At 46.0% G+C, this 27896-nt stretch overlaps 1 protein-coding gene across 3 annotated transcripts in view; it reads left to right on the forward strand.

Moving 5' to 3' along the window:
• The window catches only part of ASZ1 (ankyrin repeat, SAM and basic leucine zipper domain containing 1), a 1654265-nt gene that overhangs the window by 1532108 nt on the left and 94261 nt on the right, over window positions 1-27896 (forward strand). The gene's annotated exons all lie outside the window — the stretch shown is intronic.

The raw sequence follows: 27896 nt of genomic DNA on the forward strand, positions 1-27896 counted from the left end.
GCAGCCACTGCCTACAACGCAGCAAATTACACAGCAAAGTGGCAGTTCCTCCTCACATCTTATCCAGCACTTCTTCTTGGCAGGTTTCAAAGTCCAGAAGAGTTCTAAAGTTATGGGGTCAGGGCCCCAATATTTATCCCACATTTTCCTTTGAAGTTAGTTCAAAGCTCCTCTGGCACACAAACACCAGTTCAGCCTGGTTCAGGCCAGGTTCACCAAAGGAGGTAGAGACGGCTTTATGGCAGGCAGCCACAGTCCATTCAGAGGCAAGTGTCAACTCCTCCCACTACTCTAAATGCAGCCAGGTCTATTGAGCCTGGCTGTGAGTCACCCAGGAAAGGCAGCACACACCTCAACCCCCCCTCTTGTGTCTGTATAGTGTTAATGCACATCGCCTGCTCCAGTCACTCTAAACCCAGACCGGAAATACACAAAAGGCTGAGGCACACAGGATGGTTAAGCAAGAAAATTGCCACTTTCTAAAAGTGGCATTTCCAAACACTCAACATAAAAATCATCTTCACTAAAAGATGTATTTTTAAATTCTGGGTTCAGGCATACTAAAGTCAATTTCTCTATCTTATCCCAATGGAGAGTTATGCTGGGTAAATGTTACAAGGCAACTCCCATGTTAAGCATATGGGACAGACATCCTTTCAATAGTGATAAACGAACTACACATGATCTCACTATTAGGACATATCACACACACACACCAGTATATGACCTACCTTTCACATACACATGGGAATCCTTCCATGTGGGCACCTTAGGCCTACCGTAGGGGTGCCCTACGTGTAAGAGAAGGAAAGGTTAGGGCCTGGCAAGTGGGTGAACTTGCCAGGTCGACAAGGCAGTAAAAACTGCGCACAGACACTGCAGTGGCATGTCTGAGAACCCTTTGATAGGCTACTTGTGTGGGTGGCACAATCGGTGCTGCAGGCCATTAGCTGCATTTGATTTACAGGCCCTGGGCACACGTGCACATTATTAACGACTTAGTAGTAAATCAAATAGGCCAATCATGGAAACTCAAATCCATACACAATAGTTACAGTAGGAGCAGGTGCACTGTAACCCTGAACAGCAGTGAGAAAGTGCGTAGAGACACTAAACCAGCAAAACAGAGTCCAACATACCATAAAAACAGGAAGCCAGAAAGCAAAAAGACAGGGGAAACATGCCAAAGGGTGCCAGGTCTTACAATAATGAAATAAAAAATATCATCATAAAGCTTTAGGAGTGGGATGCAAGTGATATAGTTATAATGGGCGGGGAAGTGTCTTAATACTCGGCTATCAATTTTAATGCTTGAGTATGAGTATTGTAAACCATTTTGTAATAATGCAAATATTTTTAAATTATTGCAAATTAATTTTAAAATATGATAACGTTTTCGGAGCGCGATGCAAGGGATATAGGCAGTGCTTCATTTGTAAAAATAAAGTGCCAGGTCCCTTGACAGGAGCCAGCTTCAGCTTGTGAGACCAATTTCCCCTGCCAGCGCTGCTAATGACAGTACCAACATAACTACTAATCATCAGACTCCTACTAGTGTGCCATTGCAGGCTACTCCATGCCCCTAATGCTATAATAATGGCTTAGACGGCAGGTATTAGTCATTTCTACTGTATATTGAACGAATAAACAACTGTTGTTGTCCTCATCTTTAAATTAGATATATCGTGCCACCATGTGGCAGACTGTTTTAAGTCCTGGTATTGACAATTAGGTACTGGTGGCAAGCACTGGAAACCACCAGCTCAAACTAAGCACTGGATATAGGGGTCATGTGTGGGGAAGTTTATTACCCGGGTATCAATATTTAGTACTTTTGTTAATAATATTGTAAACCATTTAATACTGATGCAAATATTTTAAAATAATTATTGAAATGTAATTTAAAAATATCAAAATAATGTTTTAGGAAAAGGATGCAAGGGATACAAGGATAATGGGCGGGAAAGTGTAACAATACTCTGGCATCACTTTTGATTCTTGAGTATTCATTTTCATAAATGATATAACATGTCTAGAGGTATACATTTCGAATAAAAGACACATGTAGGTGATAAATAGTTTAGAAAATAGTACACCATAAATATATATTTTTACAAATAATACAGCTTAAATAATTTTATTGTACAATTAAAAAAAAAACAAGTTTATTTGTAAAAAAAGAAATTATTATTGTACATTTAAAAATTATAATATGTACAAATAGAATAAAATAGAGATACTTAAAAAAAAATAAAGAATACATTTTAACTTCAGGATAAATATAAATACATTTAAAATATTTTCCCATGGTTTCCCAATGTCTTCAATAGAAGAAATTGCACTTTTTTACTATTTGTTTTTACAGGTGTACAGAAACAGTTTAGCATCTGTTTCTACAGCATCACAGTCAAGATCAAAAGCAAGGGGGAGCTGCGGTCCGGCAAGAACATTTTAAATCACTATTTTAAACATATTGGTGTCCAAATGTATTGCAAGAAGAGATGGAGCTAGGTAGATAGATGTTAGATATTGAAAAGATCTGTTATTTGTGTGTTAACCAGTTTTACATCCCCATACAGGCTGTGTTTGTATGCAAACACTGGGAAGGGTATCTTGTTTCCTACATAGGTTTAAAAAAGTTGTTAAAAAATAAGTCTTGAGAGGAAAGACCTACCGGCATGCACGGTGGTGCAGCTGAAGCCGGGTTAAGGAGTTGAGAGGCCCAAGACACTTCGCTGCTACGAGTGGTGGGACACCGGAGAGAGCAGGAGGGGCTGAGTACGAGGCAAACTAGCAGGGGTGGGCTCTCCTATACCTCCTAAGGCCAGCGAGGTGTTGCAGCAAGAAGGGAGGCAGCAACAAGTTTAGAGAAGTTTCCTCCCTCTGTGCCGCCTGAACCCAAGGTGGCGGACAATGCGCCCCAGCAAATGGAATGCCCATGCAGCAGTCCGGGGGGCAATAGATGAAAGAGTGGTCACACGTGGGAGTCCCCCAAGACCTCGGAGGAAGCACTGTGGAGACCAGACACAAAGGAAATACAGGTCCATAACCAATGCCTGACCCTAAGATGACCGCCTCCGGGGACATCTGAAATGTAAAGCAGCCACTCTCATGCCAGAGAAGCCCAAAAGTGCACAGCAGAGAACCCGGTAAGGAAGCACAATTAGACATCGATACCTGGCCTGGGTGCCCCAGCAAGCAGTGGGGCCAAAGAGAATGGTGGAAATTGCATCTATGCCACCAAAAAAAGCTACAGCTAAAGTATCCCACTTTTTTACCCCCGTGGAGAAGAGAAAAGTGCCGGAGCAGGGGAGCACCAAATCCAGCATGACACTGACTAAGGAGGACCTGTTGGCATCCCTGAAGAACTTTAAAATGGAATTGCACACAGAATTAAAAGGCGACCTCCAGGCCTCTGTGGAACAACTGAAGGCTGATCTATCAGAGAAGGTGACTTCACTTCTACAAGTTGTGGACGCCATTGGGATGAGACGGAGGAGTAAACGCAAGAATTGGACAAGAGAGTGACGGATACCCACGCAAAGGTGCAGAGCCTTCATACACAGCTCCATTTGGCCCTGTTAAAGAACGAAGACCTGAAAAACAGGTCACAGAGAGACAATATCCGCATCAGAGACCTGGAGGAGGGCTTGGAGGGGCCCGACCTTGATACCTTTGTAGAGGGGCTATTTGCAGAAATCCTCGGGGCGCGACAATTGAAGAATAAAATAGGAAGAGCGCACAGGGTTGGGCCTGCAGCACCTGGAGAGAGAAGACGCACCCGGGATATCCTAGTCAAGCTCCACTCGTTCAAGGTTAAAGAAGCGATCTTACGAGAATCCAGACAGAAAGATTCGATCTCCTTCCAGGGTTTCACATGCTCACTGTTCCAAGACCTGGCACAGGCGACCCTACAACGCAGGCAATTATTTTGGATCCTCACGGAAAAACTGAGAGCTGACCACGTGAGGTATTGTTGGACTTATCATTTGCCTTAGCCTTCTATTTCCAGAACAAGCAGCAACACATCACTGAACTCAAAGATGGCCTGGAGATTTCGGGCCTGCCGCTCCCTGAGGAGGAAGGGGCTATAGGACCTGTGACCACGGGTGAGTCTTCACAGATGAAAACCTGACAATGGAGAGTGGTCTACAAGGGACGCCAAACTAAGACATAGCTCAAGTAGAGGAAGCGAGTGTAGGCTAACCGCAGGTGGAACTGAGGATAAAGAGCTGAGGGTATTGGAGGACATGTTCCAGCACGCATCCAGCCAAGTAACTGAACCATGAGAGGTGTACGGTGCGTGACCTCATGTTAGGAAGATGATCCACTGACAATCTCCGATCAAACCGTATACTGAATATAAAAAGTTATGTTTGCTACAATGACAGTAGGGCGGCGGGCTTGGTCCGAGTCCCCAGCCGCCATGTTCACAAAACCTGGAGTGACACTATAGCGGGGTACCAGGTGGTGCCGCTACCCAGGTCTCATTTTTTGGTCGTTTGTTTACTTGTTTCTAATGGGATGTTTTTTTTTCAGGGAGGGTTGGTGGAGAAGCAGGGACAGAAAAGGGAATTTAGATTTGCTTTGCTTGAGCAGATGGTGTGACGGGAAGGGGGAGATGGGGCGCCCGAAGCATAGACTAGGGGGACAGGGGGTGGAGACGCATCGGTGGGACAGCAAGCGGAGGTCAGTGTGCTCGACAGATTATATTGACTGCAACCTGGAATGTGAAGGGTTTGAATTCCCTTCTTAAATGCCAAACGATTTGGAAGTATCTGATAGACCATCAATTAGATGTAGTGGCTCTCCAGAAGACACACTTATATACAGATCCTCAGCCAGCACAAAACACAACGGGGTGGCGTTAATGTTTAACAACATTACATTTCAACTGGAGGGTATAAAGACAGACCGGGAGGGACGGGTGGTTATGGTACGGGAGAACCTTAGAGGGAGAGCTGTCACCTTCGTCGTGTTTTATGTCCCCAGTGCGGGCCAAGCGTCCTTTGTGAGCTCACTTTTGGATATGAACCTTTCCATTTTTTGCCAGTTGTGAACCAGGACAGGCATCTGTAGCTTGGCTATCAGACAAGGGGCATTATTATGTGGCCCATTATTCTAGGACACTAGACATGTGTGGCACCATTGCAATATTATAAGCGGTAGCTACCTGTTATGTGGTTTCTTGATGCAAGAAGCCTTGGATGCTTTTGAAGCACTTACATGTGGATGTTTAATTGAAGATCAATAGCCCTGATGAAGTTCAATCAACTGATCTGAACAAAACGTGTTGGCTGGGTGATCTGTTTGTACCACCTAAATAAATGCTGATGACTGAATTGGACACTTGGCTGGACTCATTATCTGGACAGTAGCAAATGTGGGTATTGTCTAAGGTGCACCACTGCATTGATTCTATCACTTTGTGATATGATAGGCGGCTTTGCCGACTGAATGATCATTCTAATGGCGGATTTTCAACCTTACCTGGCACCCGACAGAGGATAGTACTCACCCCCACAGATCCGCGGGAGGAAATTTCCCCAAAACACTGAAACACACATTTCAAGATCTGGGTCTCGTGGATGCCTTGACGTCCTTCCACCCAGAAACAAAAGACTATACATACTTCTCGCATGTTGGCAGGGTATGCTCAGACGTGAGTCCCTTGCTCACTTTGCCACTGGATTCAAGCAAGCCTGGCTGAAGACGGCTGAAATGCCAGAAACCGGTCCTAGGAAGCTTGTTTCCGGTCCAGGGAAGGCATGGCTTGGCAGTTCGGGCTGGACTGTTCCCATGAGGCACAGGGTCAGACTGATTTGCATATGGCCATGTCTGAACTGGGGTGGCAGAGTGGGCTAAAGAACGGTGATGGATCAAACCCAGATCTGTTGACTGGGTGTGAGGGTTTGATTGGTTCTGATGCTCCGTCCATCACCAACCCCTTTTGTACCGCTTTGTTCGCCATAAGTTGGCAGGGTATGCTCAGACGCGAGTCCCTTGCTCACTTTGCCACTGGATTCAAGCAAGCCTGGCTGAAGACGGCTGAAATGCCAGAAACCGGTCCTAGGAAGCTTGTTTCTGGTCCAGGAAAGGCATGGCTTGGCAGTTCGGGCTGTACTGTTCCCTTGAGCACAGGGTCAGACTGATTTGCATATGGCCATGTCTGAACTGGGGTGGCAGAGTGGGCTAAAGAACGATGATGGATCAAACCCAGATCTGTTGATTGGGTGTGAGTGTTTGATTGGTTCTGATGCTCCGTCCATCACCACTCCCTTTTGTACCGCTTTGTTATATACATCACCCAGAGCATGTGTCCAGGTGAATGGCATGCTCTCTGACCCCTTCCCGATCTCGCGAGGCACCAGGCAGGGTTGCCCATTGTCACCTTTGCTATTTGCGAGTGCAATGGAGTGCAATGGAGCCTCTGGCCGCGCGCATAAGACAACATCATACTGCGAGGAGTATTGGTTTCAGTACTCATGGTCCACTTATTTCCCTATATGCAGACGATGTCACTCTCTATATTGTAAACTCTGAAGAGAATCTAGATCCTTTGTTGAGGGAGTTTATCCGCTTTGGTGGGCTCTCTGGTGTTTTTATAAACTGGGCTAAATCAGTAATCTTCCTGCTCACAGATGGCACCCCCCCGGTGATGTCAGAATTCCCTTTGCCATGGGAAGCTGACGAGGTTAAATATTTAGGGGTCTGGATTAGCCGAGACACACAGGAGGTGTGAAGGCTGAATTATGGCAAAACTATGGTGTGGCTGGAGGAGAAGGTGAAGGTGTGGGCCAAGTTGCCTCTGTCGCTGGCCGGCAAGATAGCACTTGCTAAAATGGTCATTTTGCCAAAATTCTTGTACTTGTTCGTTAATATTCTGATCCCACTCACTCGACACTTTTTCAACACTCTTAAGTCACATCTGATCACGTTGGCGTGGGGCCAAGTCAGAGCTTCCTGGGATCTGTTGTCTCTCCCACTACGACAGGGTGGTCTAGGAGCTCCCGATATGTAGCTATATGCGCTGTGCGCCCAAGCACAATTTTTACATTATTGGACACACCCGACCCCTCTCCAGCCGCATGTGTCGGTCGAGACAGATGTGATGGCCCCAGTCCCACTCAAGGCTGCACTATACCAAAAGGCGCGCCGCCCTCGAGGAGACATAGACTCTGCTGGAACTCTTTGCTGGTCATGGGAGGAATTGCGCAAAAGAGCCGGGATCCCGTTGCTATACACTCCTTCCATTCCGCTGCCGCAAAATCCAATGATGCCTTGCATACAAGATAGTATGAGTAAACATTTGGCCCAGAAAATGAACCTCCAGACCTTTGCGGACTTGTACCCCAGAGACGAGTTTAGACCCCCCCCCCCCCCTGAAGCACCTGAAGGGCAAGCAGTACCGTTTACCGAGATTTTTCTATATCATATGATGCGCACGGCATACCGAGCCCTCTGGGGGGAATTCCCAAGAGCACCGCCATCCCTGCCTGCACTGGACAACTTGCTAAAGTCTCCGTCTCCCCGTAAACTCATTACGCGATTATACACCCAAATGCAGCACACTGCCCCGGTAGTAACACCAAATTCATTCCAACACTGGAATGATGACCTTGAAGCTCCACTGACTGAAGTCCAGTGGGACTATTGTTGTGGACAACTCACAGAACTCTCCCCGAATTACAAGTTGAGGTTGATACACTTTAAATATCTGCACAGATATTATAGAACCCCAGTGAGCCTCCACCGCATGGGTATTAGAGACAATGACAACTGCTGGCGATGTGGTTACTCCACGGCTACATTCTTACACATTGCATGGAACTGGCCTAAGATAGCTGAGTTCTGGCTTCTGGTTTTCGAGTCAGTGAACAACATTATAGGAGTATCACTGACCCCATCTCCTGTTCTTGGTCTACTGGGGTACGTTAAAGACACGCCTCCCAAGCTGCGAAAGCTACACGCCCTTCTCCTACTGTTTGTAAAGAGACAGGTTTCACTCCATTGGGGCAGAAGGCGGGTACCCTCCATTAAAGAGGGGGTTAGAGACGTTACATATGGGCACACACAGTTGAGTACCTTTTGGGAACTAATGCCTCCCTCTTCCAGACCCCGTAATATATGGGAGCCGTTTTTAACCTGGCTCCACGGTTCACAGTCATCGACTGAAGTGACAGACATGGCGTACCCACAGACTGCACCTAGGGCATGATGTACTAACACCCCACACTTACCCAATGAACTTGCTCACCTGCAGTACCATATATGACCTGTGGCTACCCAAAGAAAAGGGGGAAAACGGGGGAAAAATAAAGTAGGAAGCACAAATTTAATTTATGCCCTTTCGGGGGGGGGAGGGTAGAGTGTGCAGCACTGCTATCCTCGTATTATGCCCTGCAAAGTCATGTGACTAAAGGTATGATTAATATATGTTTATCCCTCTGTTCGTGGAGGGCAGATATGGTGTGAACTATCATAGGAAAAATGTACTGTTATGATTGTGCTTGAATGGATCCTATATTGGTCCCTATCGAACTGGCCTGTTGGAATGTACTGTTAATATTTGTTTGAAAACTGTCTAAAAAAAAAAATTACAAAAAAAAAATACACTATGTGACAGAAGACCATACCAGAGCTTGGATAAGGACAAGAAGGACAAACTTGTAGCACTGATATTGCGGGTGAATTTGATGTGTGCATTCTTAGAGTTAAGTTCTTCGGTTCGGAGTTCCAATTGTTGTACCGAGCTGTTCCATATTAAGAAAATGTGTTAATCACGAAGATGAACAACAAATTACAAACAACTGTGTACAAAAAGCCGACGGATAAAAATAATCTGTTACTGTTCTCCAGCTTTCATCCACTATCATTACTTCAAAATTTGCCATTCTCACAAATGCTCAGAACTAAAAGAATAGTATCAAATGAGGAAGAGTTGGGACCAATTTTAGAAGAACAATGTGATAACTTCAAACAGCGTGGTTATCCCCAAACTATGCTTATCCAAGATCTGGCTAAAACACAACTGTTGAAATGCGAGGATTTACTTACATCTAAACCGAAGATCACTCAAAGCTGTCATGTATTTGTCTCTAAGTTTTCAACCAGAGCATTTACCATTAAGAAGATTATTAAATCTTGATGGGAATTGCTTAAAAACGAACCGGATTTCAATGGATTATTTTTCCCAAGAACCTTTGTTCACCTATACGCTAAGCAGAAACATTAACCCCTTCAGTGCCCATGACGAGCTGGACTCGTCATGGGCTGCGGTGGCGCTGTGCCCATGACGAGTCCAGCTCGTCATGAACTCCGCCCGCTAATGCAAGGCGCGGCACTAGGCGGGGAAAGGGGCGGGCATGCAAGGGGTTAAAGAAATGTTGTCCCACGCAGCAGAATCTACGCAAATAAAATACACGTGCATGCGCAAGTGCCATAATTGCGTCATTTGTAATAACGTAATTATTGGCAATACTATCAATCATCCACACTCTAGGAAACCCATCATGTTGAGATACAATGGAGATTGTAATTCCAGATATGCGGTATACGGCATTAAATGTCTGTCTTTAATACATCAGTAAAACCACACGCAAAATCAAGGTGCACATATCAGAACACAAGAGCACAATACGTACACAGAGCATCAAATCCTATTTTGTATCACAGTGGATTGAACATAAGCATACACTTGCACAACTCAGATTCACGATACTTGAAACACTTCGTTGTGAAGCAGGATGCGATAATGCTAGGTTTCTTTCACAACGAGAAGTGTGGTGGATTAAATTTCTCCGAACAATGTTGCCAGGGGGCCTCAATGATCGATTGGAAATGATGTGCTTTGTCTGATTTAGGCTTCTGTCACATTGTGTATTCTTTGTTGGTTCAAGTCACCACTTCAGATTGTACAATGTGTTTACCCATGGCAATTTGTCATCTTCAATTAAGAGTTTTGTTGGTGTCACTTTTCCACATTCTGGTTTCTTACTTTCACTTAGCGGTTGCTGTATTTCAGTACTCCATTTCATTCGTTTTTATCTCCTTTGATTTTGTTGTGTTGTATTCTCTGTGTACTTGTTTTCACAATTATTAGTTATTATTTCTTAGGGAGTGTGGTCCACATTTCGTCTAAATCTTTATCATTTTCTTTGCGGACCATTTTGTTTCTGCTGTTAGTGATTACAGGGTGGTTTCTGTAATAAATGACAGTGTTATGTTTTTTGGACAGTTTAAGATGGCACTTGCGGGGCCTGTTTCAGCTTTGTTTTTGTTTCCAGTCCTTTTTCAGTTACTAGCAACACGCGCGCGTCATACGTCGTCGCGTTGATTCTTCCTAGTTTTAAAACCCAGATGACAGACCGCTTTTATCGCACGGAGCATGTTAAATTCACATTGGCATTCCGGTAGAGAGTAGCGGCGGAGATTACATTGTTTTTGGTAAGTCGGAGTTACGAGTGAAATGTACCAATTGGCAACACGGTGCTTGTACATCATGTGTACGACGTTGAGGTTCTTAGTGAGTTTTCTCATGTTTGTTTAACAGAAACTAGGTATTCAAAGTCTTTTGGGAGGATATTTGGGTGAAGTTATCACATCATTCACCAGCAACAGCAACTGTGGTAAGAATTATTTCTACATGAAGTGTTTAGACATGGTTGAATCGGTGCAGGTATTGTTCAGGTAATCCTGTTACAGCAATTATCCAGCACATTTTGATGCTTCTCACAGGTTCACTGGCATAGTGGCCACGGCCTGCTACCATCAAAATTCAGAGGCAGAATTATGGTTAACTCCTTCGCTGCTAGGCTTCCCCCCCGTCCCCGTCCCCACCCTCCCCCCGTGCTAAGCCTTTTTTTGGCTATTTGGGGTAGTGCAGGCTTAGGCCCCTGTAACTTTTTGACCACATAAGGTATCCACGCCAAATTTGCGTCCTTTTCTTCCAACATCATGGGGATTCTAAAGGTGCCAAGGGTTTGTGGATTCCCCTGGAGGGGTCCCAGAAATTAGCCAAAATACAGCTAAATTTAGCTTTTTGGGAAAAAAGGGCTGCAAATGAAAGCGTCTGGGTTTTTCCCTGCAAATGGTATTAAAAAAGGGTTTTTGGGGCTGAAATCACCATTTTCCCAGCTTTTAGGGAATGACAGACCTTTGTCAGAAAACTAACATTTTTGATACAGTTTTGGCATTTTTCTGGGACATAGCCTATTTTTGCTATGTTTTGTGCTTTCAACCTCCTTCCAGTTAATGGTAGAAATGGGTATGAAAGGAATAATGGATCCTGAAAAGCTATACATTTTAGGAAAGTAGATAAAATTCTGAATGCAGCAAGGGGTCATTTGTGTAGATCCATCAAGGTTTCTTTATAGAAACTAACAGTTAAATATAGGAAAAATTGAAAATTTGTTGAAAAAAACTGCCTTTTGTGTCAACGTTTTCACCTGTAACTTCTTCTAATTATGACAGCTTTTTGAAAGCAATATACCGTTACATCCGCTGAACCTTACTGGTTGTGGGGATATATAGGACTTGTAGGTTCACCAAGAACCCGACGAACCCAGAGTCAAAAATTGAGAAGCAATTTGCAATGGCTTTTTATTATGTACCGGGTATATAGCAATTATTGTGGGAAAATGTATACATGGAAAAATCGGTATGAAAGACACCTATGTATTTCTGAAATGGAAACCAATTATAGAGTTTAGAAACAGTAGATATTTGCACATTTTCGAAATTGGGAATACTCATACTAGCATGAGAATTTTCGGTCCTTTTTCAAAATAACTTCTTTTTTTACACAATGCCTCTCATTTGGACGCCAGAAATTCATCGAAAGTCAATAGATAATAACAGTTGCTTTACAAATCTGAATTACCCTAAGTCTCGCGATAAAAGTGGTACCTCACTTGTGTGGGTAGGCATAGTGCCCACAACAGGAAATGGCTCAAAACCCAACATGAAAACACCTCAATTTCACAGTGAAAAATGACCCTTTTTTGGCAAAGTGCCTAGCTGTAGTTTTTGAACCATAGCTCTGCCGGCACCAGGGGAATCCAGTATGGGGTGACTTGACTGCCTCCCACCAGGTTCTGTTACCCAGAATCCCTTGCAAACCTAAAAAAGTGTCCAAAAAAACAAATTTTCCCCACATTTCTGTGGTGGAAAGTTCTGGAATCTGCATGGATGCAGAAATTTCCACCCACCCCACGTTCCCCAAAGTCTTCCAAGAAAAATGGTACCTCACTTGTGTGGGTCGGCCTAGTGCCCGCGGCAGAAAACGCCGCAAAACGCAACGTGGACACACCTCAATTTCGCAGTGAAAAATGACCCTATTTTGGCAAAGTGCCTAGCTGTAGTTTTTGAACCATAGCTCTGCCGGCACCTAGGGAAACCTAGCAAACCTATACATTTTGAAAACTAGACACCCAGGGGACTGCCTCCCACCAGGTTCTGCTACTCAGAAAGCCTTGCAAACCAAATTTTTTTTTTTTTTAAACACTTTTTCCCCACATTTCCGTGGTGGAAAGTTCTGAAATCTGCGTGGATCCACAAATTTCCACCCACCCCGCATTCCCCAAAGTCTTCAGAGAAAAATGGTACCTCACTTGCATGGGTGGGTCAAGGACCCGCGACAGGCAAGGGCCCAAACCTATTGAGGCGACATCAAAATTACAAACCAACCTGGTTTTGCATGGAGTGTCCCATGAGTTTTTGGCCCGGGGCTCAGCAGCCATCTAGGGAAACCTACCTAACACACACATTTCTGGAAACTAGATACCCGGGGGCGTCCAGCGAGGTATGGCTTACGTGGGCCCCCCATCATTCTCCTACCCAGAATCCCCTGCAAACTTCAAATAAGGCAAAAAAATGCACTTTTTTCTCAAATTTCTGTGTGGGAAAGTTCTGGAATCTGCGTGGATCCACAAATTTCCTCCCACCCATCGTTCTCCCAGGTCTCCCGATAAAAATGGTACCTCACTTGTGTGGGTAGGCATAGTGGCTGCAACAGGAAATGGCGCAAATCGTACTGTGAAGACTTCAAAATTACCTACAGCAAAACGACCTGGTTTTGGGAGGGGGACCTGAGATTTTGGCCCCTGGCTCGGCGGCCATCTTGGGAAATTACCAAACCCAAACATTTCTGAAAACTAGACACCCGGGGGAGTCCAATGAGGTATGGCTTGCGTGGATCCCCCAACGTTTCCCTACCCAGAATGCCATGCAAACCTCAAATTTAGCCGAAATAAACACATTTTCCACATATTTTTGTGTGGAATCACCGTGCCGGCACAAATGTCCTACGACCCAGCGTTCCCCTTGTTCTCCCGAGTAAAATGATACCTCACTTGTGTGGGTGGGCCAAAGGCCTGTGGCTAGGAAGAGCCCAAAACATAGGGATTTAGAGTATAGCACCGAGAATTCTAAGCGCTACATTTAAAAAAAAAAAAGTTTTTAGCCAATTCTGGTTTGGACACCCACACAAGTGAGGTATCATTTTACTCTGAAAAAGAAGTGTTCATGTTATCATAGAGTAGAAAAGGTTAATTAATGAAAAAAGCAGTAAGTTCAGGGTAATGGCAATCTGAGAATAGGCTTCAGGAGTTACTTTTTTGGGATTACTCGCCTGTTTTTGAACCATTCTCCTTAAATTTGGGATGGTGGGCTTACTACTAGCAACGTGCGTGGGCATGTTCAGGTCTACCTCCCTCAAAACTAAGCCAAAGGGTTCATTGGAGGTGGGCGCAAGTGTCTTAATCCGTTCAATACTTTCTCTAACTTCAATCTTCATTGCAGAGGCAGAGTGGTTATGCTCTATGGTTCTTTCCACTATATCACTAAGAGTAACCGCTCTGCCTTTGCAATGGGATGAGAAATGTTCAACACCTCCTATGACTCCTGGGCTCAGTTAATCTTTCCTTACAATAAATATAGGCCACCATTTTAACAATCTATTTCCACGTTTGGCCTCGATGTAGCTGACTTGCCTTGCTTTTCCATTTTTCTATGAACTGTAGAAAAAGAAAATACATGAGTTTATCGCAATAATGTTATGGCTTATTTTCTTCATTGAAATTGGCCTTGCTAAGATAAAAAAAAAAGTAAAAACATAAGGTTAACTGATGCAGCCTGTTGAGAAAACTGTTTGATTGCTCTGTTGAGAGAGATAAAGTTATGTTTTCTTTTTGTCTTCTGTGAAAAGAAAGTTATTATTATTGTACATTTATGTTTATTGGAAAAAAAATATTACCTAGTTATTTATATCTTGTTCTTTGTCCTTGGAAGTGTGTAGATGGAATGTGTTTGCTTGCCAGAGGTTTTCAGGCCTGTTGTTGGAGTTTTGTTTTTGTTGTCTATCTAAGGGTAAACAGATACTGTTAAAATATTTTCTGTGTTTTATATCTTTTTGCAGTTTTGGTGTTTATTATTGATGTTTGAATTACTTACTTTATCTTTGGTGATCTACTTTTGTGATGTTTGTTGATTTTGCACCAGTTCTTTTTGGGTTGTAGTAAATTTTAATTTGTTCCATTCTATGTAGTACTTTCTTTTGGTCGAAGAAAATAAATGATAAGGTAAGTACTTGGCGGTTTTAGAATAGTCATTTTGCCCCACAGATATTGTCCAGCACCTTCCTGAGGTATGCAATTGGTGGAATTGGAATAGTAATTTTTAGTCCCAGTCACTGTCCAAAATCTTGCCTGAGGCAAGTACTTGGCGGAGTTATAATAGTAATTTTGACCCCCAATCACTGTCCAGCACCTTCCCTGAGGTAAGTATTTCTCAGAGTTGGAATAGTCATTTTTGCCCCCAGCAACTTTCCAGCACCTTCCTTGAAGCAACACTATACTGTATTTTCTTTCATTTAAAAAACATAGATTTAAATATTCTGTATGTTATGGAAGTTGAACAGAATAGTTTTTTTAATTTAATTTACATTCCAGGCTAATAAGTAAATGTTGACAGTGATAATCTTTGAAATATCCCGATAAAATATTCCTGAAAATGTGATTTAAAATTATTAAATGTTATCTGAATATTATGTCTTGGTGTTTGTTTATATTTTAATTGTGCAAGATGTATTTACTTTCAAAGAAAGATATCAATCTTTCCAAGTATATTTCACTCTCCTGTACTCCAGTGCATGTAGTCACGTCAGCAGGCAGTGTACCACTGACTACAAATTGGTGGACGCCTGTTTTTATATGTTTTGTATATCTGTACCATAATTTCCATTTAAATAATGGGTGATAAGTATGTTTTTTTCTCTGACAAATCTTGGCTAAACTTATAATTGATTGTGATGAACGGTAGGTACATTGAATTGGACTTTCTTCGCATAGTTCATCCGCCATCTTGGCTGGGGACAGGGTGTTCACTTAGGTAAAAATTTGACTTTCTTTCATTTCTACGTTTTTTTACAGTTGTTTGTGAAGTGTGAGTAGCGTTCTCCAATTTAGTGTTACGTTGAGTGGTAGTGTCATGTGAAAAAAACATTTGTAGGTTTGCAGTGTTTGCCTTCACTCACGATGAGTTGCGCTGCGTGGAGATGTGCTTCACAAAAGTTGTTTAATAAAAAAAAACAATTTGACTGCTTACATTATAATTGATTTTTAATGGTTACATTTTTTTTATTAGGGTTTCGTGTACAATTTAACATAATGCATGTCAACCGTATTACATACGAACCAATTTTGTGCATCATTGCGACTTAACATTGCTATTTGCAAGGGTGGTGACATTAGTTACTGTGTCCCTGGGGACCTCCTGTTTTTACTTAATCCACATGTCTCCTACTAGTACGTTCCAATAGACAGTCACTCGTATCATCCCAGTTGCACTGACGTGTCACGTAATCTTTACGGTCAACTCTGTCTCCCCTTTACTGTCTGTGTAGCTCCTCCCTTGTGCCGAGTGTACTCAACTGTTTCGGTAACTAGTGCATCGGTGTTTGAACTGCCGATGGGCACAACTACTAACTGTGGGGAGGAGGGGAAATGATCGTAGTACGGACGGAAAAACTAAAAAGGGGGTAGAGGGGAAACTAATGAGAGGATCATAAGGGGGGGGAAGGTGTAGGGCGGGCTTTGACAGGCCGTCTGTGCGTTGATTAGGAGTAGGTGTGTTGGACACATTCTAGGGTAAGCCAGGGGAAAAAGGCGGTGTGGTGTGCGGGTGCGCGGGAGAGGCTTGGGTGTCAATTTGCCTTTCCTGACGAAGCTTCCTGCTTGTCTATTGTGTATCCGCCATTATCCCTGGGTCTCGCGCGGTAGGGGGAGCGGGTGGAGCGCGGGAATTGGGCTGTGTCGTGTCCTGCGCCTCTCCTTCTGCGCACTGCTGTTTGAAGTGTATGAGGAGTTGTGCCCATTCCATGGATATTGGATGTTTGCGGATGCCCCTCGCCTCCTTCTCCCTGAGTGTTTCCTCCTCCGCTGCACCCCATTTAAGTGTCGATCCCGTCCAGGCTGCCTCCGTGGGTCCCGCTGGGGCCCTCCAGTGCATAGCTATATTCCTTTTCGCCAAGAGGATAGCCAGAGAGGTAAACCGCCATTGTACTTTTGCGGTTTTCTTTTTCTGGAATATCCCCAGAGCGCACGTCTCCCACGTAGAGGCGACCAGGAGATTAGTCGTCACTCGTAGCGTTTGGAGCACCTTCCCCCAGTATCGTTGGAGGGATGGACAGGCCCAGAACATGTGTTTGAAGTCTGCTTCTAACAGTTGGCAGCGGGGACAGCGGAATTGCGTATCGGGGTAGAACCGGTGGAGTTTGTCCGGCGTCAGGTACGCTCGGTGTAGGATGTTAAACTGTATATTTTTGAACCGCGCGTTTCTGGACACTTTTTTGGGGAATTCCAGCGCTTTGCGCCACTCTGAGTCATGGAACGCTCGGCCCGCATCATCCTCCCATGCGCTCCGGAGCCCGTCCAGGGGGACATTCGGCAATTCCCGGATCGTTGTGTAGTGCCACGTAATTAGGTGTCCACCGGCCCCCATGCGCAACAACGTGTGCAACACTGGATGTGTCGGGGGCTCCCCCTCTGGCAAGTTCCAGAATTGGCCGCCGCTTTCTAAGATTTGTCTATGACGGAGGAATTGCCCACGAGGGAGGTCATACCATTCGATTAATTGAGCAAATGTCTTCAGTTGTCCCTCGTGGAATAGCGCCTCCATCTCCGTGACGTCGTGGTCGGTCCACACTCGAAGGGCTCCTACGGTGTAATATCCGCCTCTCCGGGGGAATCCCACCAGGGGAAGCAAGGGGAAGTAAAGTGGTTGGTCCTCGGACATGCGGTGTATTCGCATCATGCATCTGCGAGCTATGGTTACCTGTAGTGGGTGCGTGCATACCGGTGTAGTACCTGGTAGTAGCAGTCGCCTGATCGCAGGGAGGGGTATTCTTCCTCTCTCTGTGATTGTCTCCCCCATATGTCTCTCCGCCGTCCAGTGGGACAGCCATTGGAGCTGTGCCGCGAGGAAATAGGATTCGAAGGACGGGGCTCCCAGGCCTCCGCCCGTCGTAGGTAGGTATAGCGTGCATAACGCCACTCTATGACGGCCACCTCCCCAGATCAGGGTGGCCAATAACGTATCCAACTCCCGGAAAAAGGTGCGCGGTGGGATTATAGGAAGGTTCGCAAAGTAATAGAGCATTCTCGGCACCATGATCATTTTTGCAATGGCGACACGACCAATGGGTGCCAATGGTAGCGTCTTCCAGAATCCCACCGCCGATCTCAAACTGGCCAATGCCCTCCGGTGGTTACCCTCAAAGAGGTCTTTGGGGGAGTGGTACAGTTGCACTCCCAAGTATCTGGGGGCCGATTAGTCCCACGACAGCCTCTGTGGACCCAGTGTTATCTCCACATGCTCTGTTTGAGCCCCCAGAGGGAAGATCGACGATTTCTCCCAGTTTACTCTGAGTCCCGAGGTCTCTCCAAATTCCCGCAACACTGTCCATATGGGTGTGAGGTCGTCCGAGATGTCTCTAACATATATTAAAAGACCGTCCGCGTATAGTGACTCGCAATGGGTCGTGTCCGCGATGGGGATCCCCCATGCCGCTCCCTCCCGACGCAGCCTCATGGCTAGGGGTTCCATCGCCAGAGCGAAGAGAAGAGGGGACAGGGGGCATCTCTGCCTGGTCCCTCTGGACACCGGGAAAGGGGCCGATATGAGTTTACCGATTCACATCCTGGAGGTGAGATCCCCATACAGGAGCTGGGTGTAGGCCAGTAGGGTGGGACCAACGTTGACGCGCTGTAGGACCTCGAACAAGTAGGGCCATAGCAGGGTGTCGAACGCCTTTTCTAGGTCCAAGATTAGACACGCCGCTCGGGGAAAGCACTCTTTTGTTTGGTCCTGGATATGGAAGAAACGTCGCAGATTATGTGAGGTATTGCGGCGGGGAACGAACCCACATTGGTCGGGATGCACCAACGTTGGAAGTATTTGGCTGTACCGATCCGCCAGGATTTTCCCCAGGATCTTACAGTCCGTATTCAGGAGCGTTATCGGCCGGTATGACGCTGGGAGCGTGGGGTCCCTGTGCGGCTTCAGGAAGGTCACTAGCATCGAAGTCCGCAGCGACTCCGGGAGTATCTTGTTGGCCAACGCCTCCTCATACACAGAGGCCAGTCTCGGCGCCAGCTGCGTCGCGAACGCGCTATAGTACTCGTGTGGGAATCCGTCCGAGCCCGGCGCCTTCTTGCGAGCCAGGGACTTGATTGCCTGCTTCACATCTGCAGGTTTGATCTTCTTGTCAAGTTCCTTCCTGTCTGCGGGAGGGATCTTAGGCATGGGCGACCGGTCTAGGAAACTATCTAGGTCCCTAGGCGGCTCAGTTCTCGGGGACCAGTATAATGCAACGTAGTATTCACGAAAGACACATAGTATGTCGACTTGAGAGTGTTTGAGCTGTCCATCTGGGGCCGCAAGTTCTGTGATGAGGTGTGGTGTTGATTCCTGTTTGACCAACCACGCCAGAAGTGATCCCGCTCTGTTCCCCTCCCGGTGTGTCTTAGCCGCGTATGCCCGAAAATTGTATTTGCGCAGGTCACGTAACATTTCTGCGTGGGAGGATTTTGCCGCCGACAGTTGCGCCGGAGTGGCTGTCCCCTGATCCACCCTTTTTGATATGTCCTCTAATTGAGTTTCTGCTCGTTGTAGGGCCCTGTCCAGCACTCTCCTGACCCCCACCACTTGTTGGATGCAATGCCCCCTGGCGCTAACCTTGAATGCGTCCCACTCTATAGACCTGGGAGAAGCCGTGCCGTCATTCCGTTGAAAGTGTTCTCGCATGTATTCCTCGTGGGCTTGACAGAATACCGGGTCGGTGAGGCACTCCCGGGGCAACCTCCACGTTGGGATTGGGGGACAGGGGGGTCTCCATCGAAGGACCACCATGTGTGCATCGTGATCCGACACTATTCTACCCAGATAATCTGAGTCTTGGACTTTGGGCAAGAGCGTAGCCGAGCATAGGAATCTATCTAGTCTGACTCGTAGATCGTGTGGGACTGAATGAAAGGAGTAGAGTTTGGTGTGGGGGTTGCGCGCCCTCCAAACGTCTGTCAATCCCCATTTATCTACCCAACTGCGGAAGCATGCAGCTTGTTTGTGTGCCAGTGAATGCGCCTGCGGGGGGTGTGACCTATCGAGGTGCGGGTCTAGGGTGCAATTATAGTCCCCTCCCAGGAGCCACGGGAGTGACGTGTAGTGTGCCAGTGTGTTCGTGAGTCTGCCCCAGTATCTCTCCTGCTCTGTGTTGGGGGCATATATGCTCCCTATGAGTAGTTGCTGGCCCTCCAGTAACCCCATCAGCATCGCAAATCTACCTTCTTTGTCAATTAGTCTGTGCTGTTCTTTGAATGGTACCCCCAGTCTGATCCACACCAGCGCGCCCCTAGCAAATGCGGAATACGTCGTGGCACATATAATGCCTCGCCATTTTTTCTGTAACCTGTCCACCTCCCCTGCCGTCAGGTGTGTCTCTTGTAGGATAGCGATTTGGGCCTGCTGTCTCTTAATACATTATAATTGATTTTTAAAATGTTATTTTTTAATATTCAACTATATATAGTGCTTTGTTTTTAGTAAAAAAATGTGTTAAGGTTTGAGTGGTAAATAGTCTGTGTGGCAATTGTATGTATAATGTATGTGCATTGTAAGGACATGCATTGTAACAACAGCGTGGTAGTGGTATATGCATTGTAAAGACTGCTTTGTAAAGGCATGCATTGTTCATACAACCCCAGAGGACATCATGCACCAGATTTACTCGCTATGCTCACTTGTGTAGTGCAATTTTGTGCATGGACCTCTGCCTCACCACTTTTTTTCACCAGCCGCCACTGTCCAACAACAAAATATGCATTATTTTTTGTGTACACAGTGCCAATTTTAAGGATGTCAAGTTTTCTCCCTTTTCCGGTTTCTGAAAATATCCACATGAAATAGGCTCCAAGGCAGGTGGCCCTGGATAACCTGGGTGATGTCCTACCACCCAGCTGGGATACTAGCAGGCCTTGCCGCTTGTCCTGGACACAGACAGACATCTTGTAGAGTTTCTCCTCCTCGCACAGACTGATTGCTTGATAGTTGACGATGTTTGGGGTCTCAAGCTCCTCTTATGTAGTCTTTTTCCAGACACCAAATGTGATTTATAATCTGAGACTTGGAAGTTTGTTAGGAGTCTGCTACCTTTTGAAGTGCCCAATCCTCTGTTCTTTCTTTCTCCTAAAAGCAGTCTGGCACAGCAGACATGACTCCAAAACTAATAGTCCCACAACACAGGCCGTGGGATTTACTAGAGGTTCACATCTGGATGTCAGCCACAGTGAAATACGTATCAAAAGATTAACCTGGGCCTCAGCTCTACTCTTTGATTCTCTTATCAGCACCATCGCCTTCCAGAGATGTGACCTGGTCCCTTCCTAGTGACCTTCTCTGAATCGAAGAGCACCCTTTGAAGTGAACTGGAGCGTCCTCTCTCCCCTACTCCAGTGGGTCCCACCCAGATTACAGGAAAGCAATACACAAATATGTCTAGGGAGATTTCTTTACCTCCTCTCCTCATGTTATCCAGCCCCTGGTCTCCCCAATGGAACCCAGATTCTTCTATGTGTTTTATCTTTCACAGGCATGCATACACCTAGCACATTCATATAGCATAGATGCTCTGCACAGCACTACATCCTTTATGTATTGTACCAGTCACAGGCACACATACACCAGCTCATGCAGAAATTATACAAACACTGTACAGTACAGCATTATCCCTGTATTGTACCATTCAAAGGCACACATGCACCCAGCACATAGATACCACACTTGCGCTGTGCAACACTACACACCTGTTGCAAAGTCATCTTGTACCCTGGGCACCAACATGTTTTTTTGGCTGACTGTTACATGTGGTAACTGACTCTGATGGTACCTGGGGTCTGCCTAACCAGGCCCAGGTCCAGTGCTATGCTAAAAACGCACTTAGAATACAGTGAAACCACCTACATACACTAGGATACACTATGGGTACGGGTACCCCTATGGCTGACATGACCTCCCCTATAAGGCCCTAGAACAAAATAGGGCAGGGGATCGTACCTACCTTTAAGTCCCTAGTATATGAATAGGGCATGGCAGGTTGGAGGCGATCAGCCCTTTCAGCACTTGCATGTGTGCACAGCTGAGGCCTGAGGTCAGTTTACAAGCAGCCATGCGTTGTATGACTACTTTTAAAATGTAAATTCTGCCTGACCTGATTTTGGTGTTTGGGGCACTTACAAATTAATAAACTGCAATATTGTGACATATTTGGTTCCCTCAGGGTCTCCCCTAGGCATCCCAGTGGTAGGGGGGGTCAGGTACTTATAAGGAGGACCCTTATAAAATAGGTTTTATATGCCCTGGGGATAGTGACATTGCAAATGTCACTTCCCTCATTGTAGTAAAGTGCTTCCCAAAATCGACTTATGTGCTAGGAGCACTGAGGATCTGCAATATTGTTGCGTATTCAGAACACCAAAGGTCTCCCCTAGGTGTTCCAGGAGTGGGGGTCCTGTAGATGTTCTATAAGCCCTGGTGTTGCGGAAATTGCCCAGTTAATTTTCCCCATTGCAGATCCCCAGCCACATGGCAAGAAATTAATTATCAACTTCCGCCAAGAAACACAGAAAATATCATTCAAGGACGTAGTAGAATGGTATTGATAAATCCAACAATATGCTATTGTTGAATTTATCCTAACATGTACAGACAAAAAGTTATAAGACTTTCTTGTCTGTAAGCCAAGATTCAGCCTTCCAGTGATCTGCCCTGATTGATCAGAATTAAGTGGATTAGACAGGCTGCTTTGATGAGGTTATAAGTAGGCCCTGGGGTGAAAGAGCTATTCTGGGAGGAGAGGATTCCACTGCATAGGAATGCCAGAGCTTGGGGTAGTGGTTGTAAATCATGATCTTCAAAAGAAGGCGGGAACAGGCAGAAGAAACCAGTTTCATTTACACCTCAATCCTCTGAACCCAGCTAGGTGCCAGGCTTAAGGAAGGAATGTGCAGATGCCAGGCAGAGGGAGTCTGTGGAGATGAGCCATTCTGGAGGTTGGTTTAGTCAGCTCTTGTCTCTCTGCTAACCCTTCAGCCATATTGAATTTTGTAGAAATAGTGCTTTCTGGAAGACCATTGTGCCACACTTTGGAGAAAATTGTCATAATCTGGTGTGTTACCCTGCACCTCATTGGACAGAAGTGCCCTCCTGTGTGACCCCTGAGAACACTGAATAAGTATCTGAGAGGGGCAGGACCTCTTAGAACATGCTTGAAACTAAAGGAAGACGGGTCCATGCTGGAAGTTTGATTTACACCCACCAGGCCCTGTGCCTGTTGCACAATCAGGAACTACAGCCATGTGGATCACACCTGCTTCAAAAGGACTAAAGAGTGAACTCTCTGCAAGGTACAGGTTAACAGAGCTCACCTGGATCATCATCACCAAGAATCTTCAGCCTGGAGTATTACCAGTGGATTTATTAGAGTTTTGTCCAAGTGGATTGTGGGAATTGAAGTCCCAAACTTCAAGGACCATCTTGGAGCTCCCAGACCCTTGGAGTAAGTTTTGGAAACTTTGGGACCCTCAAAGGAACTACAGGACAAATTTCCAGAAGTTTGGAAAACTTTGAAGCAACTTAAAAAAAAGCTCCATAAGTGGACAGACTCGACTGGCCAGCCAAGCTGGAGACACTCAACCGCGAGCCGGCCTGCCCTCCAGGTTCGTCCCGCCGAAAAGCTCCAGAGGGCCGACTTCCAGAGTTTGTCCTGGAGCTGGTCGATGCCCAAGCCGGCGAACCCTAACCGTATCCCCCCTGGTGAAGAACATTGCGGGACCACAGGAAAAAAAGCTCCGTAAACGTTTCTAGGTCCGAATGTAGAAAAGGTGATGGGGACCAATCGCAGGAGTCAAGCCGCCCACCTTCAACCGCGAGCCGGCCTGGATCTCTGGTTCATCCGATTGGAAAGCTCCGGAGGTCCGACTTCCATAGGTAAGACCGGTAGCTCATCGCAATGCAAGCCGGCTAACCCTCACCGAATTCGGACTGAGTGCTTGGAAAGACCCCAGGAAGAAAATCTCCAGAAAAGTTTCTAAGTCAGAAAGTAAAAACTTTGACTGAGGCCTACCGCAAGGGGTAATCGCGTAGGGCTCTATCGTAGTCGGCCTGAAACATTTACTTTGTCCCAGTCTAGTGCAACTAGATTTTTTTTGTTTGTGTCATTTTAAAGATACAAATATTTCCTATGTTTTTAAATTGTTGTTTGATAATTGTTTTTTTTTAATGTGTTGTGTTTTAATTATTTATTGAATCAGTGGTCTTAAATGCTTTACATATCTGTCTCTGAAGTTAAGCCTGCCTGCTCACAGCCAAGCTACCATGTGTTGAGCATGGGAATCATTTTCTGAGACCTATTCTGAGCCCTATATTGTGTTAGTGGCATCATTGCCAGGGGTAGATGCATATTTACCTCTACTAATAATCCACTTTCCAACATTTGGTGTTCAGCGGTGTGGATGAGGACTAGTGTTTAAAATATACACCTTTCAGTAAAGTGAATTAAGATATTAAAAATCATCTAAATTGTATTAGAACAAAACTTTTGAATTTGATTTTTGGAATTTGGACTAAACTGTTTTAATCCATTGTTTTGATTTTCCCAAAATTGTTCTAAGTTGGTTGCGCTTGTTGTTGTGACCCAAAACTAGGGAACCATGGAGCTAGAACTGGCTAAACTGCCTCCTTCCAACAAGATTAGGAAAGCAGGGTTGCTTAAGTCCCCTAGGGCCTGGACTGGGGTAGCTGAGGAGATCCAAGGGGGATAAAGCGTGTTCTCCCCAACCTCACCCAAGAGGAGAGTAAGGATGGTACCTCTTCTGTTTTTTCCAGTGTTAGCCATATGATTTTAGATGGTGGAAGTGAGGAAGGCTTCCCTACTCAGGAACCACCACTGTCCCGTTTAGAGAGACAACTTGAGGCCCGCCTAGCTTTGATAGCTTTGGAACAGAGGAAATTGAAATTGGCTGAAAAGTGCGAGAGGTGGGAGGCGGTAAATAAAGAAATGGTGTCAGTGAAAATTATGAAGAGTTTGAGATGTCCCGGGGTGGTGGATTTGACCACAAACTACCCAAGGGTATAGTACCCAGGTACAAAGAGGGGGTGACATTGTCAAATAGTTGACTGCATTTGAAAGGGCCCTTGAGATGTGGGGGGAGTCTGCCCCTAGCATTGGGGTTCACTCTTGTGGCAACTGATCCCAGTGGCTGGATGGGATAGACTCCTGACCCTGCAGTGAGAGGAGACAAAGTCCTCTACTCACATGAGACAATGTTAAGTTGAGAAATTTGGTTTAACCCCAGAGCAGTACAGGATGAAGTTCAGAGACACAAGTGAGCACAAAGTCATGGGTAGACTTTTTGGAGATCTCACAGAAGGCACTGGAGGGCTGGATTGTTGGTAACCATGTTGACATATGAGGGACTGTATAATTTGTTTACGAGAGAACACATTTTGACTCATTGTGCTGAAGAGAAGTTACGCCTGTATGTAGTGGACTTCAAGCTGTCTAGCCTTAGAGACCTAGTGAAGGGAGCTGAGAACCCAGGTTTCCACACAGAACCAGGGGGGTGACCAAAGAAAGGTCCTTCCCAAGGAGAAAAAAGCCCAGGGAGAAGAAGGTCAAAAGCAGATGGAGTCCTCCAAAGACCCACTAAATCCTGATCAAGGAGGGGGGCCAGAGCCAACCCAAATTCAAAGGAAGGGAAATAGGGAAAGAATGGTAGGTTCTTTGATTCCCACAAAGGTGGGTAAATGCTTTGTCTGTAATTAGCCAGGGCACAAAAAGGGAGGTGCTGTCTGTGCCAAGAAGCACCCCACTAAGGGGCCGTCCCCTGGGATTGTGGGGGTGGAGAGTGGTGCCCCAGAGAGGGGTAAGCAGGTGGTGAAAGCAACATTAGTGTCCCTGGGTGGGGTGCATATTGCAACCCATGCTGCCTTACCTCCAAATATGGATAAGTGCAGGCAAAGGCCTAAAGTTAATGGGGGTGAGGTGGAGACTGTCCGACACACAGGGGCTAATTTAACTATGGTCCTGGACAAGCTGGTGCCCCAGGAGAAGTTGCTACCTGGTGAGTTTCACCAGGTGACCTATGCAGATAGCACTATAAAACTCCATCCTATGGCTGTGGTGGATATGGAATGGGGAGGTGGGACAGGCTCTATAACGATAGCTGGGTCTCCTGTGCTCCCAGTCCAGTGTTTGCTAGGCAATGATCTCGAAGCATCTGAGTGGTCAGAGGTGGAGAGAGGTCTCCATATGAACATATTGAAGCTCCCTGAATGGGTATGTGCTGTGACTAGGTCACAGACTGTCCAGAAGGGAAAGGCTAAACACTTGGACCCTGAAGAAAGGGCCAAGCATCCAAGAACAAGGGTACTGGGCCTGGTGAGCCAGCCCAGGGAACTCCAGAGATGCGGTAGGGTCTGGCTTCTGAGGAAGGGACTCCATCCCTACCAGAGCTGTCAGATTTGGCAGAACTGACAGGAGCAGGTGGACCCTCCATGGAGGAATTTAGTAAGGGACAGGGAGACTTTCCCATCCTTGAGCTTGAGGTGGATTGCCTCTAAGCAGGGGGTGACAGTGGGTTTCACAGAATCTACAGGGAGGATTGACTTCTTTTATCCTGAGGCCAGAAACCTCAGGGTGGGGGCCGCAAGGATGTTGGTGCTACCCAGAAGTACAGAGAGTTCATCCTGACCTTGGGTAATGATATTCCCTTGGCAGGACATTTGGAACAGATAAAGACATATAAACGGTTGGTGAACCATTTCTACTGGCCCTAGATGTCTGAAAAGGTAAAGGAGTTTTGCAGCACCAGTGTCACTTGTCGCACCAGTGGCGAGGCAGGGGTCAAGACAAAGGCTCCCCTAATACCACTGCCAGTGGTTTGGGTTTCCTTTATAAGGGTGGGATAGACATTGTTGACCCCCCCTGACCATCCTACAGCATCTGGGAATAAGTATAGCTTGGTGGTAGTGGACCATACCACCAGGTACCCAGAGGCAATCCCTCTTAAAACCATAGATGCTCCTGCAGTGCTTGGTGTGTTCACCAGAGTGGGTTTTCTGAAAGAGGTGGTTTCAGATAGGGGCACAAACTTTCTGTCCAGCTATCTGACTGCGATGTGGAAGGAGTGTGGTGTCAACTATAACTTCACCACCCCCTTTCACCCCAGACAAAAAGTCTGGTGGAGATGTTCGACAAGAACCTAAAGGGCATGATCAATGGGTTGTTGGAGAAACTCAGGGGAAGGGATGTACTCCTCCCATGCCTACTGTTTGCATACAAGGAGGTTCCACAGAAAGCGGTTGGTTTCAGTCCCTTTGAGTTGTTGTGTGGATACCCTGTGAGGGGGCCACCGATCTGCTGAGAGAGTTTTTGGAGAATCCTCTCAAAGAAGCAAAGGGCAATGTGCTTGATTATGTGTAGGCTGTCCGGAAATCAGTTAAAACAGACTGTGCCCGACAGTACCCTACCGGATGAATATCAGCTGACCCGGTTTAAACCGACTGTCACTGATTTTCAGTGCTGTTGCACCACTTAGCAACTTGATGGAGCCAAAGCATTGCAGACCAAACTGCAATTTAGGCCCGAGAAGGAAGCATCTCCAGTGTTCCAAGGCCTAGTTTGAACCATCCAAGGTAAATGTTGGGAGTGTTGTGCAGTATAATAGCCCGGTCGCCTTCACTTATTCAGGTTCCTGTGTCCTTTGACCATTGGTCATGAAGTGCATTCAGTTCTATTTCAGACTGCAAGGTTATTTTCTATAAAGCGCTTGCCATCTGTAATGTATGTGGTGATTAGGGTGCTGTGTGCTGCTGTTTCTGTTGTTGTGGGCACCGGGGAAAGAGGTGGCATGCTCACGTTTCTTGCTTGGTTTTTTAAATATGCTTGAAATGCTTAATGCGGCCTGTGAGCAAGGGCCAGAGCAACACCAGGCTCCCTGCCTGGCTAACGTGGGGGAGAGGAGCTGTTATGGTCTGCCGTTTGTCTGCCTGCGGCCGCCCCCGATTGATTCACAGGTATGTGCTTGAAATGCTTAATGTGGCCTGTGAGCAAGGGCCCCCTGCCTGGCTAACGTGGGGGAGAGGAACTGTTGTGGTCTGCTGTTTGTCTGCATGCGGCCGCACCCATTGAATTAACAGATCTTTATAAAGACCATTTAATTAACGAGGCTTTGTTGTTCTTGCAACCCTTCGTAAAGCCCCTGCAAAGGGCATTCAAGCACCACCATATGATGTGGTTTAATATTTGTATTTTACAACAGATCACGTTCCAGCAACTGTCTTTC

This window comes from Triturus cristatus, chromosome 4_1 (assembly GCF_964204655.1).
Source record: "Triturus cristatus chromosome 4_1, aTriCri1.1, whole genome shotgun sequence".
In the NCBI taxonomy this organism is placed as follows: Eukaryota; Metazoa; Chordata; class Amphibia; order Caudata; family Salamandridae; genus Triturus; species Triturus cristatus.